Source organism: Ambystoma mexicanum, chromosome 11, assembly GCF_040938575.1.
Source record: "Ambystoma mexicanum isolate Mex_15411 chromosome 11, UKY_AmexF1_1, whole genome shotgun sequence".
Taxonomy (NCBI): domain Eukaryota; kingdom Metazoa; phylum Chordata; class Amphibia; order Caudata; family Ambystomatidae; genus Ambystoma; species Ambystoma mexicanum.
Window position 1 is genome coordinate 67,318,391 of NC_090934.1, and position 23,997 is coordinate 67,342,387.

The window sequence follows — 23,997 nt, forward strand, 5'->3', positions numbered from 1 at the left end:
TTTTGAGATGTTAAAGGAAGCATTTACCACTGCACCTGTACTTCAACATCCTGATTCTGATTGTCAGTTTATCGTTGAAGCGGATGCTTCCAGTGTCGCTATAGGAGCTGTACTTTCGCAAGTGTGTGCAGAAACCAAGGAGGAGCATCCAGTCGCTTATTTCTCTCGTAAGCTAACTTCATACGAACAGAACTATACCGTTACTGAGTGGGAATTGCTTGCGATCAAGGATGCTTTCCGAGAATGGCGACATCATCTTCTTGGGGCCAAACATCAGGTGTTGGTGTACTCTGATCATCGGAATCTTCAGGCATTCAAAACTATGAAATGTCTTACGGCTCGACAGGCCAGATGGCATGTGTTTTTTGCTCAATACAATTTCCAGATTACTTATCGCCCTGCCAGACAACATTTCAAATTGGATGCTTTATCCCGCATCGGTGAGGAGTTGAAGGAAGAACCACCGGTGCAAAATACGTTGTTGGCAGACCATGTGATATGTAGTTGTTCTGCACAACCTTCCCTAAAACGTGAATTACAGGAATGGGTGAAACAAAATCCCCAATTGGTTCAGGAACTGAATCTAGACATACACAACGGTTTGCCTTTCACACAAGGGGTGCTTTATCTACCAACAGTTACCACTCGGACAAGGCTCTCAGTTGGGGACACGATTTTTTAATGGCAGCCCATCCTGGACAGAAGAAGACCATAGAGCTGCTCAAAAGATGTTGTTGGTGGCCTTCCATAACACGGGATGTTATAGATTATGTTTCAACATGTTCTGTATGCATCCAATGAAAGAACACTCCTGGCAAACCAGTGGGTTTACTCCAATCCTTACCTGTTCCTCACAAAACATGGGAGATGATATCGATGGATTTTGTGGTGGAACTCCCAATAAATAATGGTTACAATACCATATGGGTGGTGGTGGACTACTTTACGAAATTGGCTCTTTTTGTTCCCTGTATTGGGTTACCAACAGCTGCTGTCCTAGCTGACCTATTCATCCGGCATATATTCTGGTTTTTTGGTCTACCTTCAGTGATAATTACCGACAGGGGCTCTCAATTTGCGTCACGCTTTTGGAGAGCACTAAACTCGGCATTACTAATTGATGACAGGATGTCTAGTGCTTATCACCCCCAAACGGACGGACAGACTGAGAGGGTCAATAGCACTATGGAACAATACCTGCAGTGTTTGTGTCTGCAGTTCCAGTCAGACTGGGTCAATGTCCTGCCGGCAGCGGAATTTGCCTACAATAATTCCTACCATAGTGCCATAGGTACTTCACCTTTCTATGCTCTGTATGGGCAACACCCCCGATCCATTCCTTTGGATTCCGGTTTGTTTATGGATACTCGAGCAGCAGTTTGTAATGTCAGAGATCTAAAGATTCTACAGACAAAGGTGAAACAGCAATTGGAGCAGGCTAAAAAACGAGATAAGACCTATGCGGATGCTCATAGAGTCCACGCACCAGTCTACAAAGCAGGCATGACAGTATGGCTGTCTACTAAGAACTTGAGGATACCTGGTAAAAAGAAATTGTTGCCTAAGTAAATTGGGCCATATGAAGTGCTCAACGTGATTAATCCGGCTGCTGTCTGTCTGGCATTGCCAAAATGATGGCGAGTGCATCCAGTATTTCATGTGTCACTCATCAAGCCATGCTCCGATGCTACTAGATTGCCTATACGGCCTGTTGCTGTTTCTGTGAAAGGTTTGGATGAATTTGAGGTACAAGAAATACTGGATATGAGACTACGTTCTGGTAGGCCGTATTATCTGGTGGACTGGAAAGGCTACGGTCCTGAAGATAGAACCTGGGAACCTCTTTCCAATATCCATGCTCCTGCTTTGTTAAGAAAATTCCATTTGAAAAGGGGAGAGGCTGTTCCTTTGGGGGGTGGCACTGTCATGCATGCTGGACATATTACCTCTGGACCTGGAACAACATCTTTACACAGAACGAGTGATGCTCATAGAATTGTTAGACCGTTCTATTCTAAATGGAGATTGTTTGATGCACTGCTGGTAAAACGACGTCTGCATTATTCACGTAGTTAAATTCACGAGATTCAGGTTAGTCACGTGTGTTATGGCAGTACGTTCATAAGCAGCAGTGATACGTCGCTCGCTGCTTCTGATTGAACCAATATGGCGTTTGGTAGCTGAAAACCTTGATCTGCGTCCTCGCATTCTCTTCAGTTACTTCCTTTGCTTCTTCGGCGTGTTTTCTTCCACACGCAAATTCCTGGAGCTGCTGCCTGGAAGTGACAGGTTGGCCACACTGTCTGCGTGCTCTTCAGTCGCGTGTATTCTGACACACGGATTCCTGATTTCTTCGCATGCTGTTTTCCTGACTATGTGAAGTTTGGTCGAGTGTAAATCCCACGCGGACGCTGTTTCCAAGCGCAGCTGTCCTGGGCTGCGTGTACTTTGGTTGCGTGTTAAATCTCACGTGGACGCTAGCGTGGCTGTCCCGGCTGCGTCTACTTTGTTCGCTGGTAATACACACGCGGACTCTGGAACTCTTCAGGTACGGCTGCTCTGACTGCGTGCACTTCTGTTTGCGTATCACACACGGTCTTCTCTACTCTTTTCACGCTGCGGTCCTAGTTGCATGTCCTTGTGTTGCATGTGATTCCTCACACTTGCAAGAGCTGCTGTCCCGGCTGCATGAACTCTGTCGTGTGTAAACCTGCATGTGGGCTTTTGAACTCTGTTGAAACGTGTAATTCCTCAAGCATACAATTCTTTGCTTTGGAGTGAATCCCTGGCACCTGTCATGAGATAACAGGTAGACTCATTTCATTATATTTCAGTTCTACGTGAGAAAGGAAGTATTTATTTTTGAAGGTGATTGTGCACAGTACTTTGGACGCTATCCTGTGGTGCACCAACCCGGTATCAAGCGTGTGCCTCGTGCCATTACTAACCTTCCCCTCCTTTTCGTTGTTTTAACTCCTGGATTACTTCATAGACTTTGGTGGAGACTTCAGTTCTAAGCCTACAGGTCAGTGATGTTAATTAGTGCTATTGCTGTTCTATAGTTGATTTGGGACAGTTTCTCATTATACTTTATTTATCCTATGCTGACTTCCTATAAAGCTCCCACGCCCTTTCCAGTGATCCCTCTCTCTGTCTGTTTCACCAGTCAGAGAGTGGTATCATTTGGAAGGTCTAATTTGACTTCACTACTCTCAAGTCGTGTGAATAAGGATCCGGATGAGCCCTACCAATTGTATCCTTTTTGGTTACCGTATCCTTTTCATAAGATACCTTGGTGATTTATGACAGCGAAGTCCTCGGACGCATTGCTGATGCCCTTGAGGCTGCGCGTCCTTCTCAGCTAGCTCAGCAAGAGGACACCCCCTCCATCAGTCACTCAACCCGGACGAGCCCACAGCGTCGTTCACTACGTTCCCAGCACCGCCGGGACATAGCTCCCCCGGGCCCCAAGAGTGCAGAGTGACTTGCATACCTGCCACATGTGGCCTGGATGGACACCGTGGGATTACTGTTGGGTAGTTGGGGGGGATGGAGAGGGGGAGGGTGTGTTGGGGAGTTTGGGGGGAGGGGGGTGAAGGTGTGTTGGGGAGTTTGGGGGGAGGGGGGTGGAGTGGTGGAGGGTTTGTTTTACACTTATGCACGTACAATTTCAATACACCGTTTGTGTTCCAAAGGTAAACCTGTGTGGACATTCATCATTGAGCATGTGTATTCTGATATCTGACAGTGCATGGTGTACATGTATCCCCACACCAGTGCCCTATGTTCCCATGTCATGACACCCTCTGCTGACTTGTGTTTCCGTTTTAATGTCCAATCAATGTTTGCCACACGTCATGTCCCTCCTGTGCATCGGCACCATGATGCTGTCCTGCCCCTTCCTCCTCCTTCTACCCTTCATCATCATCTGGTGGTAGCAGTCCCATGTCAGGGGACAGGGGCACATTCCAAGGGACGCACATATTGTGCAGCATTACACATGACATGGGGGGCTTCTCATTGCAGTAGATGCGTGCCCCTTCCCGACCGGCTGAGGCGACTTATTTGTGCCTTCACCAGGCCAAGTGCCTGCTTCATCACCACACGTGCACGGGTATGGGCAAAATTGTAGGCCTCCTCGGGCCTATTCAGTGGGTTTCTGACAGGGGTCCTGAGCCACGGCATGAAGAGACAGCCACCATCACCTGCATGTGTAGGGAATGAAGGTAAGTGTTTGGACTTTCATGGTGGACAACTGAACTAGTCTTACATGGCAGCAGGTAATTTCTGCCCATACGCACATGTCCATGGATGCATTGACCCCATTCCTGGCCCTGCTATGTGTCCTGTGCAATGGAATGATGTAGGGGGTAGCATCTTCGAGATGGTCTATGGACTATGGCATGCACATCTTGTGGAACAAGCATCGTTTATGCATGCAGTAGTCTTGGGGTAAGATCCTCGAAGTGCTGTGTACTGTGAGATTCCGTAGTTGGGAGTGTTGGCTGTAGTCAGTAGCATATTCATCATATTGCACTGATCCGTACTATGGTGACTTCCAGCACTCCTATGGGTGTGCCGAACCAGTGATGCGGTGTGGGTATCCCTGCTGGCTTCAGTTCAATCCACTCCCAGGGATGAATCTCCGGTGTGGTGATATGCTGGAGGCAGCCACATAGTGCATATGCAGTGTGTTTTACTACATGCCCTTACGGTGTGTGAGGGCCGCTGATGAGTGTTGCATGTGTTGTGGGATGTTTCCTTGTCACCTGTTGGTCATGTAGTGTTAGGTGTGGGCCTTACTTCATCAATAATGTGGGATTCTGTAGTCATGTGCCGTAACACTGGCTCTGTGGCACAGTGTTTGGTGGGGTGCACATCGTGCACTGGCGTCGAAATTTCCACCCAGTTTGAGTATGCAGGCACCCACCCCCTGACACCGATGCACTGCCATGGCACAGTCAGGCAACTCACCAAGCAGCCAGACACGTCGTCCTGCATGTCGCTCCATCTAGCGAGGTGGCGTGGAGTTCAGCAGGACCATTGAGTTATGAGTTGATCCTGGATGTCGGCCCCACCAATGGGTGATGATCTTGCTTGCGTTGCATACCGTCTGCACGTTGGTGGAGTGGTATTGCTTGCGGTTGCGATGCGCCACCTCCATGCCATGCGGGACCGCCAACTCCACGTGGGTGCAGTCAAGGGAACCTATGCTATTTGGCATGCCTGGCAGTGCATGGGAGGCAACCTTTGTATCGTATATCTCCTGGGTAGTCCATGGTAGGGATATGTAGTCCCTTGTGTGCTTGAGGAGGTGATCCAGCACTTGGTTCAGTGTCCGTGAAATGAACGGTTGTGATATGCCATGCATGTGCCCCACTGTGTGCTGGTAGGTGCCTCTGGCATGGAAGTGGAGCACTGACACCACCTTCAGTTGAGGGGGGATGGTGGTGCGTATTTCTATGATGCTCATTGTGTCGTCATGTCTCAGGTCGACTATGGTGGTGATGGTGATGGTGTCACAGTCAAGCTGGTACAGGGTGTGGATCTGCTCACGGGTTAGGTTGAGGGACTGGACCTGATGTGTGGGATTGGGGGCTGCCGGGGTGGTACCGGTGGCTGCACTGGTGGTGCGTGCTGGGCCTGTCTCACCCTCCTTCTCCTCCTGTGTCTCCTCTGTGATGGGGCCTGGTGCTGTTGGTGTTGTTATTGTAGTTGAGGCCTTACAAGCAGGGCCTCCTGCTTCAGTGATGCTACCACTATTGGTATCATCTTGGTGTGGGAGGGGGTGTGGTGTGTGGGTGTTATCCTTTTCTGCTGTTGCAGACTCCATTGCCTACACCTATGCTGATTGTGTGCACCTGTGCTCAGCGTTCTTAACACCTTCTCTGAGAAGCATGTATGTACTCCATGCCGGTAAGGTACTTTACGGGTTTAAGGAGGCCGTTATTATACCGACATGGCAAGGAATGACCCCCATTGTTTCTTCAAACAAAATACTCCAAAGTTTATTTGCTGGCGATCTCCTGATCGCACATTTTCTTAGTCTTTCCCTAACCCTAGCCAACAGAATTCCTTACGTGCAGAAGAACATGGCCAAAAGACAAGCCCTACAACGATTTTTTCTGGTGGCACAGCCGAACCGTGCAGTAAGTCTAGCTCCGTGGACGCAGATCGTACCTTGTGACTTATGGTACTGCGTGATCTGCGAACAACGTGTCGTTGCTTCCTGATGGAATTTGTGGATTTGTGACAGAACTCAACAATGGTGAAAAAGGATCTGTGGGAGAGTGTGGAGATACAGCAGCAGTTTCCCCAGGCCCCACGGGCTCAGGGAGAGTCTCCGAAGCACTCTCGATGCTGCTCAATGCTGCGTGATCGCTGGGAGCAGCTCAGGTAGGAATTTCTGTATCTTCTGTATCGTGTGGTAAAGGGAAGGGAATCCTTTTGACATGTGACACGTGGATCCAGTGCTTTCATCCGGTCACTAGCACGGCTGTTTTGTGTGGCCAATAGGACCTGATAAGGGCCCCTCCAACGCGGTGCGAGACAGGATGCTCTTTCAAATGATTTGATCAGAACCCAGCTACCATGCCGTATGCTGTGACCTGGGCCCTCATACTTGACTGGGAGGGCTTCTTGCACCTGTTGATAAATAAAATACAGATTTTTAGTTAACCGGTCACAGTAATCGGAAAGAAGTACATGTTCGATGTCCCGCAGGGATTTGGGCTTAGGCACGTTCAAAATGTTAGCTGGCCAACCCATAACCACCTCAAAAGGGGAGAGCCCAGTCCTAGTCTGTGGGGTTGTTCTCATTGATAATAACACGATCGGTAAGGCGTCCGGCCATTTCAGTTTGGTGCCGGCACACGTCTAAGCGATTTTGTTTTTTATGATTCCGTTGTGTCTCTCTGCCAAACCAGCACTTTGAGCATGTCTAGCCGAATGGAATGTTTATCGATCTGTAATCCCGCACATATCTGCAGAATTACAGCAGCGATAAAATGTGGACCATTGTCCGACCAGATGACCCTTGGCAAACCAAACCTAGGAAAATATTGCTTAAGCATGGTTTTCGCCGTTGTCATTGCTGTGGCATCTTTAACAGGAAAGGCTTCAACCCATTTACTAAACGCACAGATAACAACCAAGACATACTTGTAATTATTGCAACGCTCCATTTCAATTAAATCAAAATGTATGACCTCAAAGGGGACAGAAGGTGGACCAAAACTACCCCTTGGTGTCGAAGTGCCCTTTCCTATATTATGCTGTAGATAGATCATACAACTCTGAACAAAACGTTCAGCTATTTTGGAGATCTTATCATTCACCCAGACATTTTGTAACATTTTGGGAACCTTCCTCGCACAAATGTGGGTGGGCCCGTGAGCCATTGCGACCATCATTGTAATGTACGCATCTGGCAACAACCATTTTCCGTATAACTTGTCCACCCAACACCAGTCATCATCCAATCTTGCCAAACCCTCAGCCCATTGTTTAGATCCTTCTAATGTGGCATCAGCTTGAAAACTTTCTACAGATTTGATACCCTCATCCATAGTACAAACATTTGTGGCTTCCCTTGAAGTATACATTTCTGAATAGAGATCAGTGGCAGTTTGTTTGGCTATCTGGTCAGCGAAAGTGTTCCCTTTTCCCACATCATCTATGATTTTCTGATGCGCTGCGCTTTTCATGATTGCTAACTGAGTGGGGAGTGCAAGCGCTGAGAGTAACCGTACAATCAAGGAGCCATATTGAATCTTAGTGCCATGTGATGTCAAGAAACCTTGTTCTGCCCAAAGTCTACCGAAGTTGTGAACCACCCCAGAAGCATACTGACTGTCAGCATATATATTTACTCTAAGCCCTTCGGAAAGTTCACAAGCTCGAGTCAATGCTATAATCTCTGCGGCCTGCGCGGAGTTATGCGTGATTCTTTTGGTTTCCACAATCGTGCTCAATGTGGTGATTGCATAAGCAGCCGTGGATGTACCATCCGAAAGTTTGAAGCCATCACAAAACAGCTCCCCTTGTGGATTATTCAAAGGAGTATCTTTCAGGTCGATGTCTCTTGCTCTGTGGTGTAGAGGCAGTCATGTGATGCTTCATCACTGCAAGCAGTATCTTGCGGGAAAGGTAAAAGTTCAGCCGGATTCAGGACGCAAGACCTCTGAATTTTAGTGCGGTGTGAACAAGATCAATTTGTATCTCCTTAATCGTGCGGAGGTGAGGTGTTGCGTTTGTGTTCGGTTTAATAGAACATCTACAGAGTGAGGTACCATCAGGAATAAAGTATGGCCTATGTCCATACCCTCGCCCTGTTTTACAGATGCAGCAGCAGCAGCGACAGCTCTCAAACATCCTGGCAAAGCGCATGCAACAGGATTAAGGGCGGAAGAAAAGTAGCTGCACGGCCTATTCTTCCCTCCATGTTCCTGCGTTATTACAGCCAAAGCAGATCCATCACGTTCATGCACATACAACACAAAGGCCTTTTCATAATTTGGTGTGCCCAAAACCGGTGCTAAACACAGTGCAGTCTTGAGCAGATCAAACATTTGCTGGTGTTCCAAGTTCCACGGCAATGGCAAAGAAATGCCCTTCTTTGTCAAAGCCAACATTGGTTTAATCGTTAACGAGAAATTTGGGATCCACTGCCTACAGTAAGAAGCATTCCTATCAAGGCTCTCACTTCCTTCTGTGTATTTGGGACAGACATGCTAGAAATTATTTGTATCCATTCAGGTGGCAACCGTCTTCCCTCCTTTGACAGGAGATAGCCTAAATAGGCGATCTCCTGTCGACAATACTGAAACATTTTGAGTGAAGCTTTGTTTCCATGTTTTGCTGGGTGAATAAGCAACAACACAGTGCCCTCCTTAAAGGCACTTTCTGAGTCAGCAGCTAAAAGTAGATTGTCTACGTACTGAAGTAATGTAAAAGTGGTAGGCAACTCAAGCATATCAAGCTTCTCTTTCAATGCCCTACTATAGATTCTCAGACTTTCTGTGTAACCTTGTGGTGCACGGGTGAATGTAAATGAGCGTCCCCCTAAGGTGAACACGAACAGGATCTGCTATCCTTGTGTATAGGAATGCTAAAGAAAGCATTCTTAAGATATACAACACTAAAGTGAGTAGCATAAGCCGGAATCATGGTTAATATCATCGTCACATCAGGCACAATAGGAAATTGTGGAGCAACAATCTTATTGATGGCACGAAAATCAATGATGAAACGAAAAGGAATTGCATTATCGCTTTTCTTATACACAGGCAAAATCGGACTATTGCACAAACTACCTGCAATTTCCTCAATTACCCCACGATGTACAAAACCAGAGACTATGAATTTCAAATCTTGCTCACCATCAACCGAAATCTTATACTGGGGAATACGTGGCAACTTTTACTCCATGTTTCAAAATGATCTTAACAGGCTCAACTTGTAGAACACCAACATCATTGTCATCAATTGCCCACAAACACTCCGGAACATCACTAAATTCTGGCGGCAAAGGTCTAGTCAAGAACTGAGCGACAGAAAGCTGCTGTGGTGAAATGGTAAAACGCACTCTATCTGTAGAACAATGAATTACCGCATTTAATTCCTTTAACAGATTCAACACCAACACATTCTCTCCACAGTTCATAGTCAAAAGAAATGGACAGTGGTCTGTGAATGGACCCAATGTAATCGGTACCGGCAAAGAAACCGGACAGACTACTGGCATACCAGAAAACCCTACAGAAACATTGGTTTGCCCTGACAGTGGAATGTTTGGAACCCGTGAATGGTCGAGGGAACACTTATGTGCCCCTGTAGCTATCAAGAATAGATGTTTCCTATTTCCCACTATCATTTCAACGTAGGGACCTTTCTGAACAACAGGAATTAGCGTCCGCCCAAACCCTGCTTTGGGCAATCCTAGCGAAACAGAATGTCATCAAAAGGAAGGTCTTCAGAGAGATATGCAGCAGAAGGATGATCAAAAATGTTTCTAGTATCCACACTCGGTGCCTGATTATCCTGTGAAAAAGGTTTCAAATTTTGAGAAAACTGACTTCTACCAGGACCCTCTGCCCCAGGGCGGCCTCTGGATCGTCTACCCATGTTACCAAATGTGTTATTCAACCTCTGCTGGAGGATCGAGCATTGTGCTTGCCAATCACCCTCTTCTCTGCAATAAGCACATTGGTTCACATTTGCAGGACCCAACAGCACATTTCCCTGTGGAGTGTACTGTCCCCTAAATTGAGAAGTACCCCCTTTAGGGCCACTAACAATTTGTTGCAATAGAACTTTAGTTTTCAGGTCTCCCTTTCTCTTTTCAATTCTCTCTTTTTCATTTTTGACTCGGTTCTCATAGTACTGAGCCATATGCAACATTTCAGACTGAGACTTAGCTTGCCAAGCGCTCTCAGAAGACATAATTTGCGATTGGATGTCACGCAACAATCCACGCACAAATGTATCTACAAATAGTCGTTTCTCAGACTCTGTGCTCAAATCGTGTCCACTGAAATCAGAAAACACTTGTTCGAACCGATTAATGAATTCGGTAGCACCCTAAGACCTCCCTTGGACACAAGCAGTAAGTTTGTCCCAAATAATCCTTCTTTCAGGAATTATAGCTTTTAGTTTCATGACTATTCTATCAGGCAAAGCAGTGTTACCTGTGGCGGTCTCTCACCAGCTGGCCTTTCTCTATCTTGACAAACTATATTAACACATGTGTCCCCTAACCCTGGTACATCGTCCACAGTCCTAATCTTTTTCCACAAATCAACAGGTAGGAGCACAGGAAATAACAAATCTATATCGCTCAAGGTATATACTGATGACTGCAAGACAGATTCTATCTCTTTATAGAACCCTGTCGGATTTTTCCTAATATCGGAAATGGATTGTTTAATGGTGTTCACTTTCTTTCTTGAAAACGGGACGTGAACGAACTGCGACACATAATGTGCAGGAATGTCATAGGCAGCTGTACCTGGTGCAGCATTAGCTGGAACCTCGACTTTTGGGACAAATGTTGGCGGAACCTCTCTCATAGGCAACTGAGAGATAGGAAACTCCAAACGCTTACTGAGCAACAGAGCTAAATCGAGCGCTAAAGCAGCTGAAGGATTGTCAGATGAAAAAGCTCTCTTACAGATATTCAATAATTCTGCGGGACAACAAATATTTCTTTTTATGCATTCATCCTGCAGGTATTCTACCATAACCTCTATCACTTTCCTCCGCATTTCCGGCATATACTGACTATACGTGTCATAAACTTCTATGGGAGATATCGACATGTCAGAAATCCATCTAATCACTTCCTTTGTACAAATACGTATTTCCTCATTTATCGACTTACAACAAGGAAGGAACCGTTTCTGTACAAAAATAGCACTCAAACTTTCGCCATCAATTTCTCCATTCTGTAATCTTTCCAACTCCCTTCTTTACTCAAAAATCCTCTTGACGTGTTCATATGCTTTCTCCGCAGTATCTCTTGAATATGCTAAAACATTCAGATCCCTCATCCCTTGTGGGAGATCTATATCATCCAGTATATTCCACATTACACATAAATGAATTCCCAACCCTTCAATAAAAACATTTTTCTCAGGAAAACTTTCTAGATTAGAGAGTGTGGCAAAACATCAGATTGTTCACCCTTCTCCATGCATTGTCAAATCGCGCTTTCTCTCTTTAGACACAGTATTACGAGTTACAATCTTTGATTCTGCTCTATTGTCAACTGTAAGTGGGACAGAATCACTCGGAAGAGGAAGAGTAGACAAATCTTGTGCAATCGGTAATAAAGGTGCTATCACTGGTGCAGAAGACAAATCTACCAAACCCGTAACATTAGGCAAAGGTGGAGGAGCAGGTGGAGGAGTAACGATACAAGGAGGAAGAGGGACATTAGGAGGAATGATAGGAGGAGCAGGAATGACTACAGGAGGAGGAACGACAGCAGGAAGAGGCAAAACAGCAGGAATAGGTACATACGGAGGTGGCACAGTGGCACCAGGCCTTCGTTCATTTAGAACTTTGTCAATCAACTCATCAGAAACATGAAAATCTTTAGACGGATAGATTTTCTGAATACCAAGTGAAAAAGTCCTATCCATACTCCTAACTGACTCAGACGGTTTATTTTGATCGTACAACAATGCTTTTTCAGCGTTGGACATGTGACGGTGCGCATGTTTCTCTCTACTTCTAAGTTGCTGCATAGCTTCTTTCTTTCAATTCTGTAATACATCAAACACTGAAGGTGTAGCTTTTTTCTTTAATAATATAGACTCTAAATATTCTTTATGAGGAATTTCAAAGCTACCATTGGTTGGCCACTGAAGTTCGGAAGCATGTCTAGTTTGTCTGTGGCAAACATCAGTAAACACTATACTATCAATGCCATGCTTACAGTACATAGTACACTCCGGAGACCCCTCCTGTGGTGCCAGTCGGCTAAATTCCAAAGATCGTCTGTCCTTGCGGAATAATGCCCTGAAGCAGGCAGACAATTTCTCAGGCATATCAGATTCCTGGTGTTACCTGGTCAATAATTGTGCTCGCAAGTACAATACGCCATAACAAATTATCAGGATACTTAAGAATCGGGTCACAACTCACCTGATAGAAGGACAAAGGAGGTCCGATCGGATTACAAAGAACTACAAAGGTCCCAAGTGGTTGGTAATTTCTGCAAAACTGGCCGCCTCGATATATGGACCCTCGTCAAGATGCCCTCTCAGACCGCAGGCTCACCGTCCAGGGATTGGGTTGTGCAGTACTTTTGAGGTATCGTTTCTGTCTCAAGAACGGGGCTCCCTTTTTCACCGTCCGTTCCCGGTCTGATAGCCGAGTCAACCTTGAACGAGGTGGCATCAATCTTGAGGGTCCCTATTCGGGTGCCATCTGTAAAAGCAAGAGAAAATATTGAGGCTGAGTACCACAAAAGGAAATACACCAAACGCGGGCTTATAAAGATTCACAGATCTTTATTCCACTGCGCAGTTACAAAGAAACAAATTCAGATAGCTTTCTGGCCTTCAGTACATCACAGTGAGTACCAGCCCTTCAGTGTGAGGAGTGAGAGGTACTGGACATCTGGACATTCATACATTTATACAATTTCAGTAATAATGTCCAGCCCCTCTGCAAGTTAATAATCTGTGGTCTAGAGTTTGTGCCGAGTTCACTTATGGCTTATATAACAATATGCACACAGATTTTATTTGGCTTACATTCAAACAAGTTACAATGGCAAAGTATATTCCCAGATTTAGCAGTAAGCCTTAGCACATATCCCTTCACAATGCAGTTCAGCCAGTGTCCACGCTCGATATTTGCTTTATATTGTCTTCGATGTATGTTCATGGATGAGGTTTGTTGGTGCAGACAATCCTAAAACCACAAGTCATGTATGGGACAAGGTCTCTTTACCCAGTCTAAACATTCGGCCCACAGACAGTCTAACCATTAACTTAGTGTAAAGGTCGGGAAGGCTCGGTTAGAAGTTGGACACACAGTCCACCATTTTAGAACACAGATTTACATATGAACAGAAATCAAAACGGCGGATGATCCTAAAAATGGCGGCAATGTCGATACAAAATTGGAACTTTTGAAACGCGTTTTTCTTCGCAGAGCGACTGGGTTTAGGCCAATATTTATAAGAAAGGAGGCACAATATGATTTCCTGTTTAACAATCTGAGCGTGCTCTTCAAGAGACCCACATAATCGATAGTATTCCAGGCCTTTAAGTGGGCCTCATTCTATCTGAACTCTGTTGCATTAGGTGGGTTGAGAATGGATATCAACAGACCTGGTTTGAGTTGAGAGACATGCAGCATTGTAAATTAAGGACATGCATAAATCCTCACATGTAAACTCTCCCATGCTGAGATCTCACGCATGAGTTGCCCACGATTCAGAAGACTCAGCATTCAAGACAGAATGCAGAAACAGCCAAAACATCACATCCTTTAAAGAAGGTGTCCAAATTGGTATGGGTGATGTGCAATTTATAGAAATGTTTTTAATTAGGGTGAGTATTAACTTCTGTTACTCCCTCAAAAGAGTTTCTTGCTGAATCACTATCACAGACAGGTTTCAAATTAAACATGTCTTATGTTCTCAAAATGTTCCTTGCTTTTATGGGCAGGCCATTGTCCCCACCCTCTCCTCTCTCTACCCTCGTCTCTTCAGGAGGAAAGGGTTCCCAGAGTAAATGTTTCCATTTCCAGCACTGCTTGCCAGGCACTGCCATGATGTTACTACCTGGACATAAGATGGTAACAACTGGAAAATGTGTACATGGGAAAATTCCTGTCTAATGCCTATACCCAAGCCCACATTTCAGTACAAAGAACAGATGCAAGGACACACTTCCTGCATATACATCAAGTGGCTGAAGGTACATTTTGTTAAGCCTGTTTTAATTACACTAGTAGCACATTTACAACTACAATTAAGACATTAAGGCTCAGATGAGTATTACAAAATAAAACTAGCAGGCCCTAAACCACACAGTCAATGCTATGGCTTGATAGGAGTAGCTCAAATTGATCCCAGGAAGACCTATATTGGGTGGTGAGGAGCAGGTAGTGGTAGTGGGTGGGAATGGTTGCCGGGATTAGCACTGCAATGGGGAGACAATGTATGGGTGAATAACCAAACCCCACCATCAAGCTGTGTATTCCTCCTCCCAAATAATTGTCCTCTTAGTGGTCCGTCAATCCAATAGTTTGAGTATTTAAGTAGCACTTAAGTGCCAGTTAACACACACAAAAAAAGACATCCAGAAATGTGAATATGGGAACCGCTGGAGATCTACAAGAGTGACTGAGATAATAAAGCCCACTTCCTCATTCGTCCTAGAGAGATACTTGCTCCTTTGTGATCGTGACCAAGTGCAGTGCATCCGTGCATGGAAAGTGACCGGAGGAGGATTTTGCAAAGACAGAAGAGAACAGCACCCATAATGTATAACTGTTTACAGCAGTCTCTGAAGTTCGAAGAAATACTGATTACCATCAAATCAATTCAGTTACGTCTTCACCGCTGTGCAATGTAAACACACATTCAAACCAACACAGAGCCCTTCCCACCCCTCTCTTAAATTTTAATATTATTTATAAAGCATAAACTTACTTCAGCTCAAAGGTACATCATGGCGCCGGAGGACTGATCAATACGACTGAGGTAGCGGTTGCCGGAAACCATCACAAAGGATTTCGGTGTGGCGCGATACTTTTAAAAAAATGGTGGCCCGGGCTGAGAGAGCCTCTCTTACTCACCTAATGTTACATGGGTTAGAAGAGGCAGAGGCAGCACCTGCTGCTGTTTCTCGCCCCAAGGCAATCGCACCTGAGAGTGAAATTCCCCCACCCCGTCCAGGGAAATGTCACCTCCTGGGGGGTAATGCGCCCCCTCGGGCAATTGCGCCCCGGGCACCCGCAAGCTTCGCCCGGGCCAACAAAACGGGTCTGCTTGTACTGTGCTTCCTTCCTTTCTCTTTTCAGTGCTCTGAAGCGGCCGTATTGTGGCAAGAAGAGTTAAACACATTACTTTTGCATGAATAATGTATAACAATGCCATTATTGGCAGTGCTTTGCAGACAGTGCTGCTGCAGGGGGGCAATAACGCTGGTAGATGTCCTCTTTCACAACAATGCAATATTTTTCCTCCCTCTTTCCTTGTTTTAAACATAACGTTCCGCCCTCTTTGGGTGGAATTTTCTGGATGCAATAATGTAGGGCCTTTATTGGGTGATAATGCCCCGTGGCTCTCGTTAAAGCACCTCACTTCACTTGGACTCATTAACCTTGGGGAACATGCTCATCACATAGGACATTATTTCTTACTGTATCCTTCTTTCCAGTGTCATATGTGGTGCCACGGAGGCAGCAGAAGGTCTTCAGGCTGCCTGAGGACTCTTCTAGCTCTGGCTGCATTTAAATTCAGAAATCCTGCCTGTGATTGGCGCCGATCGTGACCTTTTTCTTCCCTTCCTCAGCCTTCCTGGTGATGCTGCTCTAATTGATGCAACCTGCTCTCTGCTACTCCGTTTCTGTTGCAGATTTTCGGCTGTTTGTATAATCAATAAGATGTCATCAACAGAATCAAGAGCAAGGAGCGTGGGAGTCCCAGGAGACAGGCATTTTAGCATTTCTTCCAGCCAGCCTTGTTTTCATGTTTTTGCATCGACCTCCCTTTCGGCAGAACATGCAGCGTTGAATTAGAGAAAGAGAAAGAGGTGGAGATAGAGAGAGACAGAGAGGGAGAAAGAAAAGGAGAGGGAGAGGGAGAGGGAGAGAGAGAGAGAGAGAGAGAGAGAGAAAGAGAAAGAGAGAGGCAGAGGGAGAGAGAGATATGCAGCAAGAAAGGTAGGCACACGCAGAGAGGTGGAACGAGGGAGAAAGAGAGGGGAGAAAGGAAGGGAGAGAGAGAGAGAGAGACAGAGAGAGAGAGAGAAAGGGAGAAAGCGAGAAAGAGAGGGAGAGAGAGAGAGGGCGAGGGAGAGCGGGAGATTCAGCAAGAAAGGTAGACAGAGAGAGGTGGAGAGAGATCAAGAGAGAGAGAGGGAGAGAGAGAGAAGGGGAGGGAGAGAGGGAGGAGAAATAGAGAGAGAAAGAGAGAGGGACAGACAGAGAGAAAGGGAGATCGGGAGAGCGACATAAAGAAAAAGAGGGGGAGAGGGAGATGCAGCAAGATAGATAAACAAAAGTAGGTGGAGAGAGAGAAAGAGAGAGAGAAACAGGGAGAATGGTAGAAAGAGAGGGAGCGAGAGAGAAAGAGAGAAGGCGAGTGGGAGAGGGAGAGAGGGAGATGCAGCATGTAAGGTAGACAGAGGGAGGTGGGGAGAGAGAGAGAGAGAGAGCGAGGGGGAAGGTGAAAGAGAAGGTGAGGGAGAGGGGGAGATGCAGCATGTAAGGTAGACAAACAGAGAGAGGTGGAGAGAGAGAAAGAGGGGAGAAGGTGAGAGGGAGAGGGAGAGGGAGAGAGAGAGAAAGGGAGAGACGGGGAGAAAGGGAGAAAGAGAGGGAGAGAGAGAGGTAGAACAGGAGAAAGAGAGAGAGAGGTAGAACGGGAGAAAGAGAGAGAGAGGTAGAACGGGAGAAAGAGAGGGAGAGAGAGAAAGAGAGGGAAAGGGAGAGAACGATAGCCAGCGAGAATAGTAGACCGATAGAAAGAGGTGATGGGAGAGGAAGAGAGGGGAAAAAGAGAGAGGGAGGGAGAGAGAGAGAACGAGATAGAGCGAGAGAGGGAGCGAGGGAGAAAGAGAAGGCGAGGGAGAGAGGCAGATGCAGGAAGATAGATAAACAGAGAGGTGCAGAGAGAGAGAGAGAGAGAAAGAGAGAGAGAGAGAGAGAGAGAGGGGAGAACGGGAGAAAGAGAAGGAGAGAGATACATAGAGGGAGAGAGCGCAGGGGATGCAGCAAGAACGGTACACAAACAGAGAGAGGTGGAAAGAGAGGGGAGAACGAGAGAGATAGGGAGAGAAAGGGAGGGAATAGAAAGTGAGACAGAGAGGAGAGAAAGACAGAGAGAAAGGGAGGTGGGGAGAGCGACATAAAGAAAGAGAGGGAGAGAGGGAGATGCAGCAAGAACGATAGACAAACAGAGAGTTGGAGAGAAAACGAGAGATTGAGAGGGAGTGAGAGATGGGGGTGAGTGGTAGCGAGGGTGAGGGAGAGAGACAGAGAGGTGAATTGAGCAAGAGAGAAATAGAGGGAGAGCAAGAGAGGGTGATGGCACAAGCAAGATAGACCGAGAGTTGGAGAGAGAGAGGGTGAGAGAGAGACAGTGGGGGAGAATTCGAGAGAAAGAGACAGAAAGAGAAGTGGAGAGAGAGAAAGAATGAAAGCGTAAACAGGAAGGTGGAGAGAGCGAGCGGTAGAGAAAGTGACAGAGAGCAAGAGAGGAAGAGTCAGAGAATGCGATAGAACACGAGGTGGAGAGAAAGACAGGGAAACAGATTGATGGGGAGAGTGAGAGAGAGGTGGATAGAGGTGGAGAGATAGGCGGTTCAAGAAAGATAGAGAGACAGAGAGCGAAGGGGAGAGTGAGACAGATAAAGTGGATGAGAGAGAAAAATGAACATAGAATAAGAGAGAGGGATGGAGAGACACAAAGAGAGTGTTCTTCGCCTCTCTTTCTCACAGAGGTCGAGAGGCAGTTTGAGAGAGTGACAGAGAGTAAAAAAGAAAGAAAGGGAGAATGAGACAAAAGTAAAGGTGGACAGAGAGAAAGACAGGGAGAGAGAGAGAAAGAGACAGCGAGTGCGAGAGGGAGGTGTAGAGAAGGGTGGAGAGAGATATAGAGAGATGGGGTGCGAGACAGAGAGATAAAGGTGGAGGAAAAGGTCGAGAGACAGAGAAAGAGTGAGACAGAGGAAGAGAGAAAGAGAGAGAGAGAGAGAGATGGGGAAAGTGGGGGAGAGTCAAAAACAGCAAACGCAGAAATCTCTTCACATGCACTTTTCAAAGTTTAAACAACTTTAGCTGAATCTAAAGTTAACCCACATTTCACCCCACGTCAGAGAGGTGGAGAAACAAATTACAAACCTCCTTCATAGATAAGATCATGAAACTCTCCTTCCACCCCCACTTTCCAGCCTATTGCCCCAGTCACTGGGGTGAGATCATTAGCAGGTTGAATACTCCAACAGCAAAGGCAGATCCGTGCTTGCTATTTGTGATTGGATTCACATTCACACTCAGATGTCTGACATACAGCCCTTCTCAAATCTTTTCACTAAAAGGGTTAACAGGTGTGCAAGCTTCACTGACCTGTTAAGCGATATTCAATCAACACTACAGCTAAGTCAATGCCTAGTCTGGGATGCTGAGGAAAACCCTTATTGATGTATTTTTATGTCCAGTTCAGTACTCTGGATGACAACCCTTGTATAACACCCTGTCTTAGAATCCCCCTGACCCCACTGAGCCAAGAAGTAGGTTTGTTTTACAAATTAAAAGGTTTATTTGAAAATTTAAACAATATATATATATATATATATCACACTTCTATAAATAAATTGATAATGGATATTACACTTGTGAATATGAGCAGTAATCAGCAAGAGGTAATTTATGAATAGGACAGAAGAATAAGGTGGGAAAGAATGCTTTCTATGGTTCAAGGAAACGCAATGATGAATGAAATGCAGTACAGAAAATAACTTGATATGCCTTCAACAAAAGACAATGTAATCACTTTTCCCCTGGTGGCAATTCACCCCACCCTATATGCAATGCAAGGAGATGGAAGTAACACACACAGTCTTCAGGAATACAATCAAATACAATACGGAATTCAGTCACCCCCCCAGCAAGCTTAGAGGAAACAGAAGTTTGAAACACAGGCCCAAAATGCTTTTAAATGTGATGGCAATGGATGGGAAAATGTGCTAACTGATTTCATTCCCTCTAGAGATTCAGGGTGAGTGAGAGATGCTTGTTGGTATTAGTTCAGACTCACTTTAGCAATGCTCTATGGGTTATTACCAGGTTACAAACGGATTTTTAACAAAGGAAAGAATGGAGCTGCTATTTTGACAAGTGGAGAAATTGAGCCAAAATCGCAAATCGCGGTAAATTTTGCGAGTGCGTAAATCGCGATTACGGAAAAAGTATAGGGAGTAGGAAGTCGGTTCTAGGTTGGAAAGCCTAGAATCACAGCTTTAAAATGAAAGTTAAATTTCGTTCCAGAGATACGGACGATTTAATAAAGGTAGATTTTCGGATTTAAAGTAAAACTCAAAATGACAGGTGACAGCTTGCAGCTGCAGAATTGACAGAATTGACAGGTGACAGTTGTGCAGCTTTAAAAATGACAGGTGACACGATTTCTAGGAGGCAGTTCTACTTAGGTTAAAATAGCTTGAATTAGATTATTTTAACTAAGAGATTGGTTCTGCACAGTTCTGCTAGGTACTCACAATATAAATTTGAACTAGGCCTCGTCACGGATCTGGTCAACACGTCCGGCGGCGGTTCTGTCTGCTCGGTGGGTCAATCACGATCCGGATCTCTGGTTCTGCTCAAAGCGGTCTGGGTCAGCTCTGCTCTGCTGGTCTAGCCTCTATGGATACAGCTGCCTCTGGTTCTGGATACTGCTCTGCTTTCCGGTCCAGATCAAGTGGATTCTGGATGTAACACTGCTTTCTGGGTACTGGCAAAAGTTCTTGGCAAAATAATTCAGACAGCTCGCCCGGCTGTGGAATAGTTTGCAAAGGATTTTAAGGATGCTGAGGCCTGCTGAGAAGAGTTCTCAGTTTGTGGGTTTAGGCCCTTGCTTTAAGTTCTGAAGTAAATTTCTGGTCTCTGAAGATTGATGGATGTGAAGTCTGGAGTCTCCCGGCAGAGCGTACTGCAGAAAATGGAATTGAATCTCTCTACCTGTCCCAGCAGTCTCTTTTTATGTGTTTTGGAAGTGGTTGTGTGCGTGGCATAACTGAGCCTGCCCCTCTCTACTGGTCATTGGCCCAATTCTCCCCTCTCCCGTGATTGGGGGAAGGAAATGGATTGTCATCATGATGAGGTCTGTTTATGGGTCAGAGGATCCTCCCCTGGTCAATTTGCCCACAAATCTATATTTGATTCAAATATATATTTCCCAGATACACAATTTGTTGAAATTACATGTACACATTATATATTCCTTATGGTCCATGCTTGTCCGCCTCTGATCTTCCTGACAACATTTTGTGCTTTTTGTCTGGTTTACCAATATCGGACATTTACCAAAAATTACACACATGTGCGCAAGGAGTATGGACATTAATTGATGAAGTGTCAGATTTTTAACATGCAGACATTTGGAGTAAGACACTATTTTCTGTTAGCAACCCCCCCAGCATACACCACAGGGTCCTAACACCTCTTAAAACGTGCACAGAAAAATCACAAGAATAATATTACTTATATAATTCTGCGAAGTCCGTACTATGAATTATCCATCTTTTTTTTAAATTATGCTCTGGCACAGATGGGTGTGGTTTAGGTTCCAAAGCACATGGGGGAAGCTTCTGTCTGCCCCCGCCTCCAGCTCGGGTGGCTCCCAGAGGCACTTCTCCTCCCACTTCTCCCAAGAGGACGCCACTTTACGGCCCCCCCAATATAACATTTGCCTGAGTCCAGGACAAGGCTTTGTTCAACCTCCTGCGGTGCCCCTCTCCTAATCTAATCAGAGAGGTGTCAACTCCTTTTGGTGGGGAAGCAGATGCAGCTAGGCCTGGGAAGAGTGGCTGAGCAGGTTTCTCCTGTCGGGGGTAGTTGTCAGGCAGAATTCAGCTAAATGTCACTTTATTTCCCAGTTTAAATCAAACTTACAATTTTTAACTATACATTAAATAATTACTTCCTTCAAGTCATTTCAGAATATAGTTTCACATTGTATCCACCTCTTAGCAAGTCTTTCCTTGGTCTGGTTTTGGTTCCTCTGTTCAGTTTTACACAAAGGTCTGGTGGTTTTATAACGCCTGCTTTCTGATAGTGGTGAGTACTGGTATTGCAACCATTTTTGGGATTAAGAAAATGAATTCCCCACAGTTCTGAGTTGCTTTTTGGCAATCAGCATTGCCATTCCCAATGGTTTCAGGCTACTGTGTGTGTAGCCCAATGGTGGTTTTAGGCAGTTCCTCCTGTGCTCACAACATAGGCAAAAATGGGTGGCAGCCTATTCTTCATGTTTTCCCTGTGCACTCTCTTGGGAGTTCTGGCCATCATGATGTTTTCCATGCCAGTACTGCACAGTTTTATGGTAGGGCCTGGATGCATGGGTAAAAACATCCCACAGACCATCCTTTCTCTTGCCTCTGTGGCAGGCGTGCAAGCTTCACTGATCATCCTTTCTCTGGCCTCTTTGGCAGGTGTCCAAGCTTCACTGACTATCCTTTCTCTTGCCTCTGTGGCAGGTGTGCAAGCTTCACTGACTATCCTTTCTCTTGCCTCTGTGGCAGGTGTGCAAGCTTCACTGACTATCCTTTCTCTTGCCTCTGTGGCAGTTGGGCAAGCTTCACTGACTATCCTTTCACTTGCCTCTGTGACAGTTGGGCAAGCTTCACTGACTATCCTGTCTCTTGCCTCTGTGCCAGGTGTGCAAGCTTCACTGACTATCCTTTCTCTTGCCTCTGTGGCAGGTGTGCAAGCTTCACTGACTATCCTTTCTCTTGCATCTGTGGCAGGTGTGCAAGCTTCACTGACTATCCTTTCTCTTGCCTCTGTGGCAGGCGTGCAAGCTTCACTGACTATCCCTTCTCTTGCCTCTCTGCCAGGTGTGCAAGCTTCACTGACTATCCTTTCTCTTGCCTCTGTGGCAGGCGTGCACACTTCACTGACTCTCCTTTCTCTTGCCTCTGTGGCAGGTGTGCAAGCTTCACTGACTATCCTTTCTCTTGCCTCTGTGGCAGGTGTGCAAGCTTCTCTGACTATTCTTTCTCTTTTCTCTGTGACAGGTGTGTTTTCTGTACTGCATTTATTCCACCTTGCATTTCCTTGAAACCATAAAGCATTTCAGCTACCTCATCCTCTACACTACTCCTAAGTAATGAAGTGTACCACTGTAACATTACCCATTGTGGATCCACATCATATGTCTCAGTGTACTATCAGATATTAATTTGTTATAAAAGGGTGATACATATATATATTGTTTAATTTTTCAAATAAACCTTTTAATTTGCAAAAAAAACCTACTTCGTGGCTCAGTAGGGTCAGTGGGATTCTAAGAGAGGGGTGTTATACAAGGGTTGTCATCCATAGTACTGAACTGGACATAAAAATACATCAATAAGGGTTTTCCTCAGCATCCCAGACTAGGCATTGACTTAGCTGTAGTGTTCATTGAATATTGCTTACAAAAGTGGGGGCTTGTAGCCGGAGATTCTGCGTTAGAACTATCACTTGTGCAGATTAATACAGTGTGCTAACTGTCGGGAGACATACATCCGGTCGGATCACCACGCTGTGTTACGCTGTAAAGCACTCCTCAAAGGAACGCTCTAAGGAGAAGGTCTGTTTTGTAAAATAAAATACAAACTTCTGTAAGTCAGGAAGGAACTCAAATTCCAGAATGACGACACTGGTAGACATCAAAATAGCCAGAGAGCACTTCTTACATAAGCTATTTGTGAGAGGTGAGTGGACTCATCAGGACGAAACGGTCTGGTTGCAGGCAATCGCGCAACAGGTCACTGAAACAGGGTCAGATAAATGGAGAGATCAGGGTCCCCTACATGTGGCCCTGAGTGAACTATATATGGCCCCTAAAGCCAAAGATGAACATAATAAGATTGCCAGGATAGCGGCATATTTGTACCTATATATGGGAGCCATGCAGGACAAATGTGCTGAAAGCCAAGATCTGGCAAATAGGCAACGGATGGTGTTAGAGAAGGCCCAATCTGATCTGGACTCTTCTGAGGAGAGGCTGCTCAGGAGCCAGGAGTCAGAAAAGGACAGCAGATAGTACATCACTAAAATAAAAGAGGATATGGATGTGCTGCAACAGGAAAAGGCTGACCAGGATACCAGATTTCTGGCCTTGCAGAAGGAGTACCAAGAAGGTTTGGACTCCCTACTGCAGAGCCAGAAAAAGCTGGAGCAACAGTTAGACTTCAATAGGGCATGTGCTGAGCAGGTAGTCACCCTGCAAAGCCACCTAGATAGGGAAAAAGAGGAAAGCAATACATTGATTCTGAAGGACCTGGATACCCAGGCAGAGTTTGATCAGGAGCGCCAGAAAGCTGGTGCCTTCCAAAGGCAAAGGGACGACCTGGCGGCACAGATGCAGGCTCCTAGTCAGGAAAGGGATACCTTAGGCCAGGAAGTCTGCCACTTAAAAAGGAAAATGGAAGAAAATCAACTGGCCCTCCAGGGACTGGGTGACCTCCAAAAAGAACACCAGAACTTGTTAGAGCACACCAGGAGGGTGGAGGAGGCTCTGGCAAGAAAGGAGCAGGCCAGTTGGGA